General features: G+C 36.6%; 1 long non-coding RNA gene across 1 annotated transcript in view; it reads left to right on the top strand.

Moving 5' to 3' along the window:
* Nucleotides 1-18,748, top strand: part of LOC309663227 — a 161,788-nt gene that overhangs the window by 87,092 nt on the left and 55,948 nt on the right. The window lies entirely within an intron of this gene.

The following is an 18,748-nucleotide window of genomic DNA, read 5'->3' as shown; positions in this document are numbered from 1 at the left end:
TGGAGCTATCACAGTTGATCATCTCATTGTGCTAATGAATCCCTAACTCCCACCACCAATGGCCTAGGAGGAGTTAACACGTGTCTGTGCCACAAAACTTTGCTCAGACTTGATGTAGATAATCCCACAAAGTCCCACAATATCCATATGCATCAAGATTATAACTAGCGAGATGGTGTGTTGAGATCAGGTTTGGAGGACTGAACTAAACAACCTGGAGACCAGTCAGCTGAAGGTGATCTGTGACATCTCCACCGCCTGCATATACCTTAGAGATGTATCTTCCACTGTCCACGAACCTCAGCTCCATAATCTGGCAACAAAACCAGATCTTTGTCCTTAACACATAGCTTCTAAGGGATGCTAATTTTTTTTGTTTGTTCATTTTTTTAACCAAATACTTAATAGGTCTTAAGAGCTATACTACTAAGGGACTTCATGAATATTATGGACTCAGAGCTGCCTTGAAAATGAACCGTTAGAAATAATGCAACTCATTTTCCTAAGGGTCCAGCCTTCTCTTACACCGGAATGCAGGAGACACAATTGACAAAATTGGCTTTGCACTGTCTTAGAAGGCATTGAGCGTCAGACAGAGATTGTGGGTGGGGATACTGAAAGTTCTCAGCAAGGGGATAAATTCTGTGAAGGATTCCAGACACTGAAAAAAATTCAAGTGCAGCCTCAGAGAAAAATTTAGAGCTCCTATAGGGGAGTAAAACATCAAAATGATTTGTTTTATTGAGTGAAAGGAAAAGGAATAAAACCTGAAAGACTTTATATTTGATTTCAAAAATAACATAACACACAGGGAGAGTTTTAGAACAAAGAGGAAAATGCTTAAAAAAAGAAATCAGGGTACAGATATTGGTGAAATTGGAGCTATCTTGGAAAATTCACATATGGTTATAGACAAAGTACTGCTAATTTCTCTGAAGAGAAGAAATACCTGGAGGGTAAATACATTTATGACCTAATGACCTTTCAAAATCTGTCCTAACCTAATTCTACCTACGAGACAGTAAACATTTATTAATAGAAGGGACAAAATTTATAAAGTTATAAAATTTGTGCTAAGTAGCTAAGTTTTAAAATGGATAGTTCAATTATTCTATATACTGTCTTGTGAACTCAGTATTCATTTTATAAAAAGAAAGAGCCTTAATTTATCATTTTTGCTCTTAAACCTACTTACCAGGAGTTCTGCTAGCTGAAAAATGATTTTATTTTTTTCCTTCCAGCCAGGACAATTCAAATACTGAAAAACGAAGAGACAAAGATTCAAGTTATAGGGCTATCACTTTAAGACCTTACTGATTAAATAGGTTTTTTTAAAATATAGATTTTTAAAATTTTGTTTGTTTCCATGCATCAGAAACTTGAATCTCCTGGCTTAACTAATTTTTTTCTTCCATGCAAGAAATTCAGAGGTAAAAACTCAGAATTGGTATGGGGGTGGGCCACCATGCCATTAAAGAGGGTTCAACATGTTTTCAACTGACTCTTTCCCTTTACATCAAGGAATAATATAGATTTGGCTATGAATGTCATACAATAGTTACAAAGGAATATGAGGAGGTAAATAATTTTAGTCGGGCTAGTTGATATCTTGAACAAAATCAGAGCTCTCTTAGTAAGGAAGAGGGGGAAATTATTTAGGCCATAAGCAATAATATTTTAATTGCTTAAAACTTTTAGAACTTTTTCAATTTTAGCTTTTATCGAAAGCTCAAGGGACTGTTACATGTACTGTTACAAAAATCCCTTCGTGTATCCATGTATTCATCACTGAGACACAAAAATAAAATGTAGTATTTTATACTATGTACTATGTCCCAAATAGTACATAGCCCTGTATGTGTTTGTGTGTTTATAAAGCTGGATGAATATAAGAAGGGAAAAATGTAAGCATATTTCTATATAAATGATACATGAGAGCTAGTTTTCAAGTTATCTATACTAGGGTTACAGAGCAAGTGACTGGCGTGGAGGTAAGGAGGTAGCACACGTGTAGAGAAGATTTCTTGGATGAGCTGATAGGTAAAATTTATCCTGTCTCCCAGGATTTTAGCTGATCTCCATAATGTCACCAAGAACTGACCAGGGGCAAAAAGGAAGTGGTGTTGAGCAGCCACTCACATTGACTCTTTGCCTCCAAAATCTGGTCTCAGAAAGTTGAAAGACCACTATAGGCTATTGATTAAATCTACTTTTGGGGATTAGTCTCAACTTATTTAACTTTAATATCAGATAAGGACAATTAAAATAAGTCATTTGATGAAATTTGAACCTAGAGGGAGTTTTTGATCAATTTTTGAGTTTTTGATCAGTTTTTGATCAATTAATTTTTTGATCACTTCTATTTAAAAAATCAAGCTATGAAACTATTTGAACAAGAGTCAGTGATGTTGAGATATAAAAACGAACAAACAAAAATCATAAATCTTCAGGCCTGCACGGTGATGACCTAGATGGGTGGGATGGGGGGGTGGGAGGGAGGTCCAAGAGGGAGGGGATATATGTACACATATAGCTGATTCACTTCATCGTACAGCAGAAACTAACACATCATTGTAAAGCAATTTTACTCCGATAAAAAACAAAATAAAGAAAAGGCTGAATTAGAGGTTTCAAGGGAAAAATCTACTTCTTAATTAAAGGCTTTTTATTTATTTGTGTGATAGGCAGGCTATATCCCTTTCATGTCAGGCATCTGGAAAAGCAGAGACTGATCAAGGCATGAAAACCATCAGATTCACTCCAATAAAGCTTAACAGTTTTATAAGAAATAGACAGTTTGCAAATATTTTACCATAGCACTGTCTGAGGCTTATGAACCATAGACAGAGGCTTAGATCAAAGCCACAGGACATGCTGAGGTTTAGCTTGTGTTTGAGTTTATCCAGAAACAACGGAAACATGATATCATTTCACATCAGGGAATAAAGCAAAGTGGAAACAGCACAATTGCAGTGACGGGTTCAGTCTGTGGTCAGGTTACACAGGAAAAAGGAGGAGAAAAAGTAAATTGTTCTGCTACAAAACTTTATTTCTCCTTGTAAAAATTTGTCATCAAATTGTGATCCAACCATGACCAGCAAGTTGTGATCCGTAAGATGAGAGAGAGATTACCAGAATAAGAAAACCCTGCAGCAAGGAGTTAGAGATTTTTTTTTTTTTCTTTCTCTTTTCTTCTCAGATCTCACCTTTTATTATGACAGTGTCATGTTTCATATCAGGCCAGCATGTAGTGGTTAAATGTGTGAAGTCTGGAAGGAAAGCAACATATTCTCTAGTCCTTCCAGATAATGATATAAAACCTAAAGGATCATTTTGATAAGTACATTTTATCCCTCCCAACCAAAAAGGCATAATCATCACTCTTGTACTGCCAATGAATGACAGTCATTATTTTCTACATTTATAAAACGTTCATACAGATGTTCATTTTACTATAAACAAGCATACTTAGTATTCATTGAGGTCAAGTCTACGTTTACTTATTTTTAATTTTTTTACTTTTTTATTGAAGTACAGCAAAGTGATTCAGATATACATATATATATTCTTTTTCAGATTCTTTTCCCTTATAGGTCATTATAAAATATTGAGTATAGTTCTCTGTGTTATACAATAGGTCTTTGTTGGTTATATATTTTATATATAGTAGTGTGTACATGTTAATCCCAGACTCCTAATTTATTCCTCCCTCAAGTCTATATTTATTAATGAAACATCATATTTAAATCTTCTTGATTCCTTCATAGCTAAAATAAATAAGGACAATTTCTTGTATTTGATGTGTACATCAAAAGTGTATTTTTTACACTTTTTAGTGGTGTTTTAATACCCACTATTCTATGTACCACTCACCTTCACTTTCTCAACTAAATAAACAGAGATATACCATCGTTCTTTTAAGGAAAAGAAAGGCATGAAGAGGTTAAGTAACTTTCCCAAGTGACACATCACACTAATATTGGAGTTGGGACCAGAAGACTATCTCCTTTCCCCAGACCCTGAAAGCAGTTGTGGAAAATTTGTAAACCAGTCACCTATATGCTTTTGCCAGGTAAATATGGCTTATCTGGGGTTGCTTATTTGCCTGTTCTATTAAACTACCCAGAACTTCCTAGAATTTTTAGATGAATTGTGTAAAGTGCTTCAATAATCTCTGTCCAAATCAAAAGGGTAAATGTCTACAAGAATCTTTCTGTTCCTCTATGGCTGTTGGATACAACAATCACATCAATGATTAAGCAATGCTGAGAATTGCATTTTTATTTTTAGAACAGATTTATTTTACTTTAAAATAATGAATTCTAGAGAAAACAATGAATTACCAATGGTAAAACATCAGGAATCAGTGGGGTACCACCAAGAACCTTCAAGCTATATTTATCTGAAATTCAAATTTAATTTAATTAAAAAAAAATACTCAGAGGTTGGAATTCTGCTTGAAAAGGTAAAATCTAGAAGTAATTCTGAAGCACCATAGGGACAAATTGGGAAGCACCTGGTAAAATAATCCGGATAAAAATTGAACTGTCAGTATAATTAGCACTGACTCTCTTCTGCATGTTTACTAGTTACCCTAATTTGTTCCCATTCTTGAATGGCTGGCTCTTTTTTACTGTTTACTTTACCTGAGGACTTAAGTCTGTCTTACGTCACTTGGACATCAGGAGGAGAGCTTCTTTCACCTACCTAAAAATATGGCACAATACAGCCAACGTACTTTCAGGACAATTTGTAGTGCAACAATGCTCATTTGGTTTTTTACGGTAATAAAAATAAAAAGAATAATAAGGAAAGATAAATGAACCAATTTTTGTCATGGCAAATACCCTAGAAGATAGTAAGTTTAATTATGGTTATACTCCTTGTAAAACTGAGGCATAGAGAGTTTAAGTAAATTCTCTGTGTCATACAACTCACCAGCGGCAGAGACAGGGTTCAAGTTCGGGATTTAGAGACCTCGCGCTCACTGCTCATGACAGTGTTCTATTAATAATATCCTATTGTAATATAATGTTATACCATCACTCATGATAGATCAAGCTAATAATCATTTGTGAGTTAGACAAGCACAGACCTAGTTTTTTTGTTGTTTCTAACATTTTTTTCTGATTATTAACTTACTAAACTGGAAACTGACAGATATCAGATATCTATTCTAATTTAGCTCTGAGACATTGAGACACACCTCTTTGCGTTTCACTTTCATTGTGCGTATAATGGAATTTTTAGAATAGATGTTGTACAAAGCCCGTTTTGCCCTCTAAAGCCAACTATTCATTCGAACCCCATTCTACAGAGTGTGCCCATTTATTTCAGTAGTCACGTTGTCAAAGCAGCAAAATTGAACTGGGATCAAGAGGGTAGTGGGGGAAAAGAGGACACAGAATATTCCTCTCTCCAAAGTTTTGTCACATTTTGAAATAAGCCTGGAAGGCAGATTGGGTTTACATAGATACTTGAATAGGTTTGCCACATAGTGAATTAGAGCCTATATACTCCTTAAAAGGTAAGAGAAAATGTAAATTAAATGCTCTATAGAAGATGTGGATCTTGGGACTTGAAGAATGATTAAGATTTAGATAAGTGGAGTGGAGGAAGAGAGAATTCCACATAGAGGACACATCATGGGAACAAGTACAGATGCAGGAATGAGAATCATGTGTTTAGGGACAAAATGAGGGAAGCTGGAAATACTGAAACAATGTTTTCATTTTGGCTTATCTTGAGAAATACCACTGGATAGATAAGTCAAGTTTGAGTTGTAGAATGTCTTAAACATTGGTCATTAGTGATCAATTGCTGCATAAAAAGTACCACAGGGCTTCCCTGGTGGCGCAGTGGTTGAGAATCTGCCTGCCAATGCAGGGGACACGGGTTCGAGCCCTGGTCTGGGAAGATCTCACGTGCCACGGAGCAACTAGGCCCGTGAGCCACAATTGCTGAGCCTGCGCATCTGGAGCCTGTGCTCCGCAACAAGAGAGGCCGCGATAATGAGAGGCCCGCGCATCGCGATGAAGAGTGGTCCCCACTTGCCGCAACTAGAGAAAGCCCTCGCACAGAAACGAAGACTCAACACAGTCATAAATAAATAAATAAATAAATAAATAAATAAATAAATAAAAGAACGTGAATTTCTTAAAAAAAAAAAAAAAAGTACCACAAACTTTGTGGCTCAAAACAGCACACGTTTATTGTATTATCTCATAGTTTCTGTAGGTCAGGAGTCCAGGTATGGCTTAGCTGGATTCTCTGCTCAGTGCCATACAAGGCTGAAATAAAGCTGAAATCAAGTTCCAAAGCTGTAACTGCTTCTTTCCCGAGACGTGGGGTCCTCTTTCAAGCTCATTCAGCTTGTTGACAGAATTTATTACCTTGTGGTTGAGTGACTGAGTCCCCAGTTCCTTGCTGTCAGTCAGGGTGCTCTCTTAGCAGCTAGAAGCCTTCCATTCCCAAGCATTCTAACAGCATGCTAGTGTCTGCTTCTTAGTGGTCATTGCGAGAGTTTCTTTTCACTTCTTTTACTGGGCTCACCTGAGTGTGCCAGACCCACCCAAGATAATCTCTTCTTTTGATTAACTCAAATTCAATTGACTAGTAACACAATCATGGGAGTGACTGATATCTCATTATATGCACTGGTCCTGCCCACATCAAGGGAAGGGGATCATACAGGGCATGTACACCACAGGATGGGAATCTTGGGGCTGTCTTAAAAATATGCCTACCACAGCTGGATATTGGGAACATTATATTATAATAGAATATCATTCAAAGTTTATTGCTGGGACTTCCCTGGGGGCTCAGTGGTTGAGAATCTGCCTGCCAGTGCAGGGGACATGGGTTCGAGCCCTGGTCCGGGAAGATCCCACATGCTGCGGAGTGGCTAAGCCAGTGTGCCACAACTACTGAGCCTGTGTGCCACAACCACTGAAGCCTGTGTGCCTAAAGCCCATGCTCCGCAACGAGAAGCTGCCACAATGAGAAGCCTGTGCACCACAACGAGGAGTGGCCCCCGCTTGCCGCAACTAGAGAAAGCCCGCGCACAGCAATGAAGACCCAACGCAGCCAAAAATAAAGTAATTAAAATGAAACAAAACAAAACAAAAAAAATTGTTTAAAAAAAAATAAAGTTTATTGCTGTGTGAAATAATTTTGTTATACAAATCGAGCATAGAGAGGCATATTACCATATAGTGTTTGAGACTGATGCAGGCTGGTATGCCTCTGCCTTTCAGATACCTCCACAGGGCTTGGGGCATTCATTCTCCCAAATGCTGGTAGTGTTGCTCCCTGATGAATCAAGAGCTGAGTCCCTCCCTAGGAACTGCCCTCTGTCAAAGGCTTCACCTAAGATTACACTCCATCCTCAGGGAAGGCTACATACAATGACGGACCTAAGTAGCAAGTACAAGTTTTCTCAAGTCAGGGCATTTCTGAAAAGATATTCCAACTACAGAGTTCCTTATGGGATCATCTGAAGTCTTTGTTACGACTACATTGTACTGCAATTTCTCCCTCTGCCCAATCCTACTTCCCTCATTCCTTTACAGGTGTTGACACTACAAATTTCCAACACAGGGTCTACTTCCTCAGGAAACTGACCTATGACAGTTAATACAAGGTGTGGTCCTAAAAAGCAAACTCTATAATGATATTTTGAAGCAAGTAGACTTCTGGCAAACTGAGAGTCAGGACCAATTAGTGCTGATGGGCAGAATACTGAGAGCCTGGAATGCAGCCGAAGAATTTTATGCAATTGATAAAAGTGATGAAATGGAACAGGATACCACTGGAAGGGAGTATGCTGTTAGATGCAATACTGTATATACTTAAGGGTTTGGGAAATGTAGTAATTATAAGGACTATGGAATTTGATAGCTGTTGCTTGGGTATGTGGATAGATAAGGAAAAAAACAAAAACAAAAGAAAACAATAGTTGGTAAAGGTGATTAATCAACAATTGAAGACAAACTATGAAAACCAGAGTGACTTGGCATGATATAAAAAGACTATCTCCTTCATCTAGGGGGAAGAAAAAATTAATAAGATTCAGGATATTAAGGGGAGGCAGGCTCCAGAAAAGGTTGGACTATCAAATTTGGAAGTCCATTACACAAGGTCAGGGCTCTGATTGGGAAGAAATGAGAAGCTGAGACATAGAATGGGACACGTGAGTAAATGCATTAAAAATCTTGAATACTTAGATCACCTTGAACCCTCTAAACCCACAGAAGAGGCCCAATCTTCTCTATTAAAGGTTTGTACTCCTCATTTGCTTTTAGAGGCCTCAAGGGTCTTCAACTGGCAAGACAATATGTTTCCTTTCTTAGGATCTACGCTCATCTATACTCTGGGCCCCCAGAGCAAGGACTAGAGTAGTCACAATATAATTTATCAAAGGAAGTTCTGAGCTTGCTAAGGGAGGAAAGGAAATATACCCTGAAGATGCTTCAGAAGCTATATATCAGCAGTAACAGGAAAACATTTGGGGATCAAAGGAAAGAAATGACAGTTTTGGATAGGGGATAATTTATTAATTTGGGAGCATTCTCCTGTGATACAGGATTTCATACTGGGAAGACAGGGTTAACATGCTGAGGAGACGGTTTTTGAATGGAAATGACAGAACTTCTGTGGAAGATAGTGAAATAAGATTTTTTAAAAAAAGATTCAGAGAAGTATTGGTAGAGTGAATAATCTACATAAAGATAGAAAACCCACCAGCCACGTCCTGCCAAATCACCCAGGGTACACTCCATTTGCCAAAGTGATAGGAAATATGCTTGTGAGAGAAACACCAGCATTGTTGAGAACATCCGTGGTGGCTGAACTCTTTAGGTTGATGGTAGATGGTGTTGATACAGAACAAGGCTTGAATATAGCAATGGAGATGGAGGGATCACAGATAGAGGTCAAGTGGAGGCCTTTAACCATCAGAAGAAAAGTATTGCAATTATCGTAATTAATAAGTAACAAGGTTGCTCTGACAAGCAGAGGTGTCTGGCCTATAAGAAGCTATGGAGATGGTCAACAGAGCATGACATCCTCATGGACAAGATAAATGTTCAGTCAACAAGAGTAATATTCAGTCTATAGATATATGGTCTATGGTCAGCCAACGAAAGTATTACTCAACCTATGTCTATAGATATAATATTACTCAAACTATACAATAAAAAATCAAGGATAGATAATCAGGAGTCTGAGTTCAGCTGCTCCAATAAAATTCCATAATCCTTTGTCTAGCACCATAACTGAGCAAGTTTTCAGAACCAGAGCGCATTGACTGAAAAAGAGGCCAAATCCTCAGAAATAAGGACCCTGTCAAGTGTATATGGTAATGATGACATATACTAGACTTTCCCCCAAAGGATCTATGGACAATTATTTGAGTAATTGTACACTGAGGAAAGAAATTAACCCATATTTTGAAGACAGCTGGACACAAGGCATCATCATAGACCTTCTGTTAGAGTGATAGAGTTTGAGGTCTAGTGATAAATGAATTCCTGGCCAAAGTTCAACTTGTCATGGGTCAGTTGGGTTCTTGGCCGTTTCTCTGGTACATAAATTTATAATTTTAATGAATGTACTTATTGTTAGGCAAAACTCCAAAATTCACTCCTTGGTCTGTAGGATCAGAGATACTGCATTGGAGTAAATAAAATGGAAACCATTGAAACTATATCCTCTCTTTCTCCAGACAAGATAGTAAATCAGAAACAATAAATATTGAATTCCAGGAGGATGGAGGGTGAGAAGGGCAGTAATTAGTTCCATCCTTAAAGATCCAAAGAATAAAGACTCAATGGTCCCATCAAATCCCTATTTAATTCAACAGTCTGGTTCTTACACTGGTAGATGACAATATTCTACAGCAAATTCAAACAAACAATAGTCTCAATTGCAGCTGCTGTGCCAGAACAGATGAACTGGGTCTCAGGTGAATGGCATGTGTTTTGATCTGGAGAATGGGTGCTTTTCCATGTCACTGCCCAGCAAGAATGTCGTGGTGGGAAATCCTCAAAATGGGCAGATCTTAGATGGTGCACTTAGTCATCCACTTTATGAAGTGGGTTGTCCTCTTGTAATAATACATACAGTCTCATAGGCAGTGATGAGTGAATTGGTTTGTTGGTCTGAGACCTAGAGAAAGATTGGAAGATGAAGAGCAAGCGTATCTGGGTTTATGGCATGTGGGTGGCATTATAGGCTTGAGCGTGAAATGTGAAGATTTTTGTATTGTGGGTTAACAACCACCATGGAAATGGCAATAAACCTCTAAGTCATCAGGATGACTTGGCTAGTTTCTGTAGACATCAGCAGCTTCTGTCTTCAGAAAAATAAGTGCTAGAACAGAGCAGCATGGTGACAGAGATGGAAGCAATGCATAGTCCAGCAGCCTAGGCTCTCATTCACTAAGGCTGATCTAGCCATTGTCATTGCCAAATGTCAATCTTCCAGCAATGGAAAACGTCCCAAATTCCCCCAAATAGATACCATTCTCTGAGGAGGAAAAGTAGCATCTGATGGCAACTTGACTGTATTGGTACACTTTTACAAAGAAAGGCACAGCAATCCATCTATACTATAATATTGTAGATAAATATTCTGGGTATGGTTTTACCTTCCTTGCCTATAAAACTTCAGGGCTTAAAAAGAGTTTGTTCTATTGACAAAGAATTCCTGAATAACATCACATCAGACCAAGGGACCTATTTTATAGAAGAGAAGGAACAGCAGTGGGCATGTATCCAAGGGATCCACTGGTCCAATCCTATATTGTATAATCCAAAAACTGCACTCCTGATAGCATGATGGCCTTTTGACAATGCACCTAAGGTACCAATTTGGAGATGATTTTTTTGTTAGCATAGAGAGTCACCCTCCACAGTGTAATACATACCTTTAATCAATGACCAAACATAACAAAAATATACAAATATAGAAGTTATAAGGTAAAAAATTATGTTACCCAGAGGCTCAGTCTCATGAATAAGTGTCTCATTTTCCCCACTAGAGAAAGCATTTATACAGAAAAGGGTGCCAACTATGACGGAATTTAGAATGGATAGTAGTAGAAGATAGTGATGAGTATCATTTGCTTCCTAAATACCACCTTCACTGGAGGGAGCTCTAGGTTTTCCCACTAATCTTACTCAAGTGTATTTCCTCACGAAACAAAGACCGACAAAACCCATAGAGGGACTGTTCCCAAATGGGAAAAACTTAGATACCCACATACCTCCATTAGGATGTTCCAAGGCACTCATGCTTCTGGTTGCCAGAATCATCACCTTCTAACGGCTCCTAGTTGAGTTCTTCCCCAGTAATTACTTTTGGCCGAAGGGAGATGCCTCACCTGAATTAACCGCCTCACTCCAAAGCAAACTGCATATAATTACTAATCCATTAGAAGGCACAGCCCACTTTCCTCAATTCAGAGTATCTCTGAAGGGTCATTCCAGCCCCAGAGCTCCCTGTTGGATAACTGAAGCCATTGTTGTATCACAGTTCAACATCTTCTGCCCAATCCAGCTCCCTCACTCCTGCATAGGTGTCATTACCAAAAACGATCCCCTGTGAACCATCTGTATGCCAATATCCATTTCAGATTCTTTTTGCTAGGAAACTCATCCTATGACTTTATTACACCTGAATGACTTTAGCATTTATTTAAAACATGTTGTTAAACTGACTCTCACCTCCCAGTGCCACACCTTCCAAAGTGGTCTTTCCCTAGGTGATTCTTTTATTCTTGGAATGGCTGTAGGCCCCTTTTTACCAAGTTTTCTTCCCAGGACTCTGGAGAAGGGAGGTCTCTTACCTTCAGGCTCATTCACATGTAAAAAGCTGCTGCACTGCTTATCTTTTCTCCTGGTTGTGAAAGCTCATGAGATCCTTACTAAGTTACAGCTCAAACTGCCCAATTCAGCAGCCTCTCCTGTATTCATCCTCTTTTCTCTGATTTAAAGCTCAGTTTGGGATTGTTTACTCCAGATCTTCCATTCTGGGTAATCCATCCTTTAATAATGCTCAAATTTCCTTTTTTACCCAACTTCCCACATTTTTACGGAAAGTATCTGTACTCTCTTTTGCCTTTATGCAAGGAGAGCAGCTTGGTGGTTTCAATTCCCGGAATACCTTAAACACACATTTTTAGAAAATTATGTAGGACAAATACAAATTTAAATTGTGCCTGTTTTTAGCAAGGTGCATTTATTAGCATAGACTGACTCGAAAATATTTCTAAATAGTTTTTGTTTCCTCAGTTAAAATTGATAAAATATTTCTCTGAGTCAACCCTCAACCATAATTATCTTTTAAGAAAACTATCATTTTGTGTGTAGGACAGCAATAAAACCAAGAAAAATGATGAGTAGGCAGATAAAAAGTTTCACAAGCAAAACACATGTTTATTAATACATTCTATTTATAACAATACTGTGCTAGACACTGAAGGTCATAAAAAAATATATTTTATAGTTGCTGTTAGTAAGCACTTAAAAGCTAGATGGAAAAGCAGATGATATCACATAAAATATCACATTAAATGGAAAGATTTAACAGTATCCAAGTAAAAGTGGATAAAACTATAAGAATGTGAGAGGATATTTATTAGTGAGAGAGAAAGAATTTGTACTTGCCAAAAAGGGAGTATTAGAAGAGTGTAGACGCATGGAAACCAAATATCCAAATTTTCAAGAGGAAGAAAGATAAGGGCAAAATATAATCTAAACAAAATATAATCACTTTCTACTCAATGTCTACCATGTTCAATGAAGCAAAATTGGACCGACACTTTGTCAGCAGCCATTTACAGTTCAGCATATTTGAGTTGCCTGAGTACTCACATTTTTTAAGAATTTTAACCAAGTTTGGTTTTGGTTTGAATTCTCCTTGGGATAAATTTCAAACCATAGAAAAAGCACATAGTTTTTTGGCTTCCAGTAAGGCAACTTGGGTTATACTTTGTGGGACTCTCGGTTCTGTAGCCATGCTCAGCACAAAGATTTCTGGCAGACACAGACCCATTTCAAAAGCCATGCCAATGGCCTCTATTGCAGGGGTAAGCCCTTCAAAAGACCAACATTACTGTTTTCAATTATGTGGCTCTTGTTATGATTTATTTAGTTCTGGACATCCAACCCTGGAAAGATTGAATCTCACTTTCATTAAAGATATCATATGGAGCAAATAGGCAGCTCAGAATTGCAGAACATTTTATGGAGCAGACAAAATGAAATTATTCTGAAAATATATAGTGAAACAATATTTGTTATTAAGTCACTTGACGATATATAAAACATTAAAAGAAATACAAGACTAAGCCCTTTTATATTAATTTCCTTATTGCTTTATTTTTATTGCCTAAGACTTATTTGAAGCATAAGTATCTCATGGCTGTAACAGTACCTCTGTGTTCATTTGGCATTTTTATAATAATAGCTATCATTTATTTAGTTCCTAGCTAATTTAGAGGCTTTATGTATTCAGTTTCATTTTATCCTTAACTCTGTGACTAAACACTGTTCATATTTTAGTAAGGAGACTGAAGCTTAAGATACTAGGTGTTTTTTCTAAGACCACAAAGTTAATAAGTATTGGAGGCATTTAGTAAGTATCAAGGACTGTATTAATGCTTGCAAAATTTGGTTTCCCTCTTTATAGTTTCCCATTCTATATCGCTTTCCTGATGAACTCAGGGGTAGGCCTGTACTTGCTTTGGCCAATGGAATGATATGTGTTCACTCCTGGGCAACACACTGTGTGCCTCTGCCAAGCACAAGTGTTGAGTCAGTGAGTAGCTCATCACGCCTCTTTCCTTTTTACGGCACAATCGGTAATGCCCCAGTCAGGGACAGCTTCTTTAGCCTGCAGTGGATCTGCCTTGGGATAAACAGAAGCAGCATTTGCAGTGGCCATGTAGTGTGAGTGAAAAATAAGCTCTTGTTCTCTTCTGATACTTGGGGGTCACTTGTTGACACACTGTATCCAGGCCTGGACTGACTGACTCAATAGAATTAACAAGTAGAAGTTACTTTGACTTGATTCAACACCCATTCCATGATTGTTGCAAATATAATGTGCTATGTTTATACTTTCATATTTCTCTCCACCAAAGGAAAAAAAAACTTGCTCTACTCAAAGTATTTATGTGGCATCTGCTGTGAATGAATATTATGTTCATTTGCTTTCATTGATTTTATTTTTGCATTTTTAATCTAGGACCACACAACAGTATATGTATATGTATACGTATATATGTATATGCATATATGTATACGTATATATGTATATGTATAGGCCTTTCCTTCTGCTTAACCTTAAGTATATTAAGTACCACACTATTTTTTTTATCCCCAAGGTGTCTTTATTTACCCTTGGCAGACACTAACTCTTGAAATAAATAGCATCTTTGGAATAGCACTGAAAATATCATTTTGTAACATTTCTACAACTTAAAAAATCTAATACTTCTATTGAGTTCATATAAAACTAATGCTCACTCAATTCTGTTTTATCACCACTTCTGTATTTCTGATACACATTTCTCTTGTACTTTTCAGATCGAACGGACCTTTTCTCTAGTGCTTAGGTCTAGAGAAAAACTGGCATTCAATAGTTAATATCTTCTAAAAATCTATATTTTGCTTTTTTAATATTTTGAGTGTTATATTAATAAAAAAAAACTTTAGCCAGCAAACATATAGGTTGCTATATATCTCAAGAAGCTATTAAAATTCTTTAAAATAAACTTTAATTCAGAATAGTTTTAGATTTACAGAAAAATCACAAAGATAGTACAGGTAATTCCCATGTACTGCACACATATACCCCTATTATTAACTTGTTTTGTGTAGTGTATTTGTCACCATTTAAGGTTTGTCACCATTCATCCATGTCTTTTTGTGGTTTGATAGCTCATTTCTTTTTTCCTTTAGTAGTATTATATGGATGTACATTGCACAAGTGTACCAGTTTGTTTATACATTCACCTATTGAAGGATATCTTGGTTGTTTCCAATTTTTGGCAATTATGAATAAAGTTGCTATAAGCATTCGCATGCAGGTTTTTATGTAAACCCATAAGTTTTCAAATCAGTTGGATAAATACCCACGCGAATGTTTGCTGAATCAAATGGTAGGACCGTATTTAGTTTTATAAGAAGCTGCTAAACTGTCTTGCAAGGCACTGTACCATTTAATTTTATGAGGTGCGCCCTATCATAGCATTAGATAATTTTAAAAGATATCTCTTGGTACAGGTGGAGATTATATACACACAACTCTTACCGTAACATACAATTATACCACTTAATATTAGCATGACAAGCTTTGAAAATGAAGAAATATGTATTCTAAAAAGGTTGAGCCGGGCTTCCCTGGTGGCGCAGTGGTTGAGAGTCTGCCTGCCAATGCAGGGGACACGGGTTCGAGCCCTGGTCTGGGAAGATCCCACATGCCGCGGAGCAACTAGGCCCGTGAGCCACAACTACTGAGCCTGCGCGTCTGGAGCCTGTGCTCCGCAACAAGAGAGGCGCGATGGTGAGAGGCTCGCGCATCGCGATAAAGAGTGCCCCCCCCCACTTGCCGCAACTAGAGAAAGCCCATGCACAGCAACGAAGACCCAACACAGCCAAAAATTAATTAATTAATTAATTAATTAATTAAAAAAAAAAAAAAAAAGCCAGACCCTAGTTAAAGCGGTCAGGACAAACTTAAGAATTATGACATAGTAATCAGAAGTTTCTGCCAAATTATTCATACCACTTCATGTACTCTGGGAAAAAACCTAAGCTAGAACAGTTGATAGTAAATGATCCTTTTATCACAGCACTAATAGATGGCTTCTGTTCTACTGAAATAACTCAATGGAAGATATTGAATAAAGTTTTTTGTCAATAGTACCAAATGTAGAGCTAAATTAATATGGGATCAGAAAAAAGCATCACTTATATGGGTAAGCTAACTTAAAAATATTGTGTAGAACAAATTAACAATATGTAGCATTAAAAACATACATTAAAATTAAGAAATAGAAACTCGTTTTGCGAATTTATTGTCACAAAATCTTGATATGAAAACAAACACATTTAATGAATATATACATATTTATTGTACTCTATTTGTCTTTCAAAATTTGAAGTTCTTACAAAAGCTTAAACATAGTGGACCTCTCTGCCTCTCAGGCTGAATCTGTCTGAAATATTGCTATAAATAAATAGAAATCACATTTTTCTACATCCATAATTGCCTTGGCTCTAATTCATACTAATTTATAATTATGATGAAGTGTCAATAAAGTCAAGAATAATTTTATGAGAACATCTGAATAAGTATGTACTTTAAAATTAGAATAAAATTTTTCTATATGGTGACCTATAATCTATACAAAAGTCTTTCATAATTTGTGATTACTATTTATTTAGGCAGAATAGAGATATTTAGATGCAATAAGCTTGACTAAAATGTATAACTGATATTGTTTGCAACTCTCTTTTGAGGCTATATCTAAGAAAAAAAGGCAGCATGAAATTGCTGTTCAACAGTCTACTTTAGAACCACATTCTGTAGTTTGCTAATAACTTTTCCATATTATGCTGATCTGCAATTTTTGAAACCATATTTTTAACCCAAGCAGTTGGCATAATTTCTAGAGCAACTGCTTTATTCTGGGAAATCTGGCTGCCATGATTAGTGGTTTGACTACAGTATTTCCATACGAGTAAGTTCCCACTGATGTATTTGTGGTTTCACATACACCAAGAAATATTCTGTGATGACTGCTGGATGGAAAAGATTGTTCATCTCACAATGATCTTTCTGGCCACATAGACATACCACAATCTGTATCAGTAATCTTGAAATTTTGGCAGTCATAAATATACATTATTCTTGCCAGTATATATTCATTATTTAGATGGTTTTCTTTTGTTGTTTTAGCCTTTAGGAAACGAAAGAAAAACGAAGTCTGTCTCTAACATTTTTCCAGCTTTTTTTTTTTTTTTTTTTTTTGGAGAGAGAGAGAGAGAGACTTCTCTTGCTGGAAAGGGAGCATAGTCAGAGTGGAGATGCACCCAGGGTGCAGAAATTTCAATTGTCTCTTCAAAATATGTGCAGTTAAGTCACATAAAAGAATCAGTGAAGGGCAATAACTTGTTTTTGCTTTCAGTCTATACCCACCTAGGAGAACAGACTCCAATCAGCACAAAAGGACTTCATCAGAGAAGCCTTTTAACATAAAGCATCTGTCTTAAGTTTTAAAAACATGACTTCAGTTTTCCTCTTAAATACCATGACCGCTGACCTTTTGAAACAGAGCCTAAGTTTCTCTCTACTTGAAATTGCTCATTCTCATGAAGAACAATAATCAATTAATGCATTTATTTTAATCTCGCTTGGCCTTTCTTGAGAGCAAGCACATTCCAAAATAGCTCTCTGTGCTCTTTAAATCCTAGTTACACTGTTTTATTATACATCTGAAAAAGGACTTTGCTATAGCAATTTTCCTGATACTTGTTAAAGGAAAAAATAAGTGGTATTACATGCAAGTTAATATTACATATTATATGATATAAAAACACTGTTGAACAGCCCTTAACATATAAAATTCAAAATGATAAAACATGGTCTTCCTTTTACTTTTCCATTAATTTTGTTTTGTTAGTTGTTAGACAATTTTCATGCATTGCTTTTTGGGACATTTTTATACAATTTTCCTTTGACCTTCTAAGTTTTAGTTGGGGAACAGTACAGGAAACAATCTGGTTTTGATGGAATCCCAAATTTTTGTAAGTGTGTGTGTTCTAAATAAACTCAACTAGGTCATATGACTCATGTGCTTTCCATGGTCTTATTGACATTATGTGTACAAACTTTCTAATTAGTTTTATTTGATCATATAGACATTTTTGTTTCTTTTTTAAAAAAATTGAACTGTTTGCTAAGAAAGAGGTACTGCTTTAGAGTTTTTTGGCAAGATAACTTCGAAAGGTTTGTACAGATTTGCTCAATTTGCATGGCAAAAATAAATGCTCATGCTCCTGTGGTTTTCAAGGACAGCTGTTTTCTCTAGTTTCAGATCTGTGATTAAGCCTTAAGGAAGGGATAGAGAGATGAGAAACGCAATTGGTGCCTTTGGAAGATCTAACAGGCATGCTGGGGATTTTTATGTTCTCTGTGTTTCTTTTCTTTATAGGTACAGTAATAAGAAAAACTTTACCAAAAAAAGTGACACAAAGGAGTGTGATACAACATATGTCAAAGGCAAGTTTTATTTGAATACATTTCAAGAAAATATTCTAGTATTCACATTCTCACATGTGAAGCTTCATTATAAAACTTGTGGAGAAAAGCAGTACAGATCTCTGTGAATCTAAATATTTGACTCCATGTAAACATATTTAAGAATACTTGTGCTTTGATATTTCAGTATAGGATTATCTTACACATTTCAGCATTTTTTGCTGGCATTTTTTAAAGTTTAATGTTCACTTGGAAAGATGGGAGCTTCTGAATTCCTTTGAGACATGCAACATTTATCTTGAAGTTATCCTGAAAATGTAGCAAGCCAATAACTTTTGTAGAGAAGCATAGCCCCATTTCTGCCCTGTAAATATGCTCTGAGGTTGTGTACCTAGGATTAGGAAAGGCTGAGAAAGGAGAGAATCTTAGAATCATGCTTTTGCCTTGCATTCAACTTTATTATGAAGGGACAGAACTC

The sequence above is a fragment of the Balaenoptera physalus genome, assembly GCF_965194825.1.
Source record: "Balaenoptera physalus genome assembly, chromosome: 6".
Taxonomy (NCBI): domain Eukaryota; kingdom Metazoa; phylum Chordata; class Mammalia; order Artiodactyla; family Balaenopteridae; genus Balaenoptera; species Balaenoptera physalus.
The sequence above is the reverse complement of the archived record's forward strand: the minus strand, read 5'-3'. Positions and strand labels throughout refer to the sequence as shown.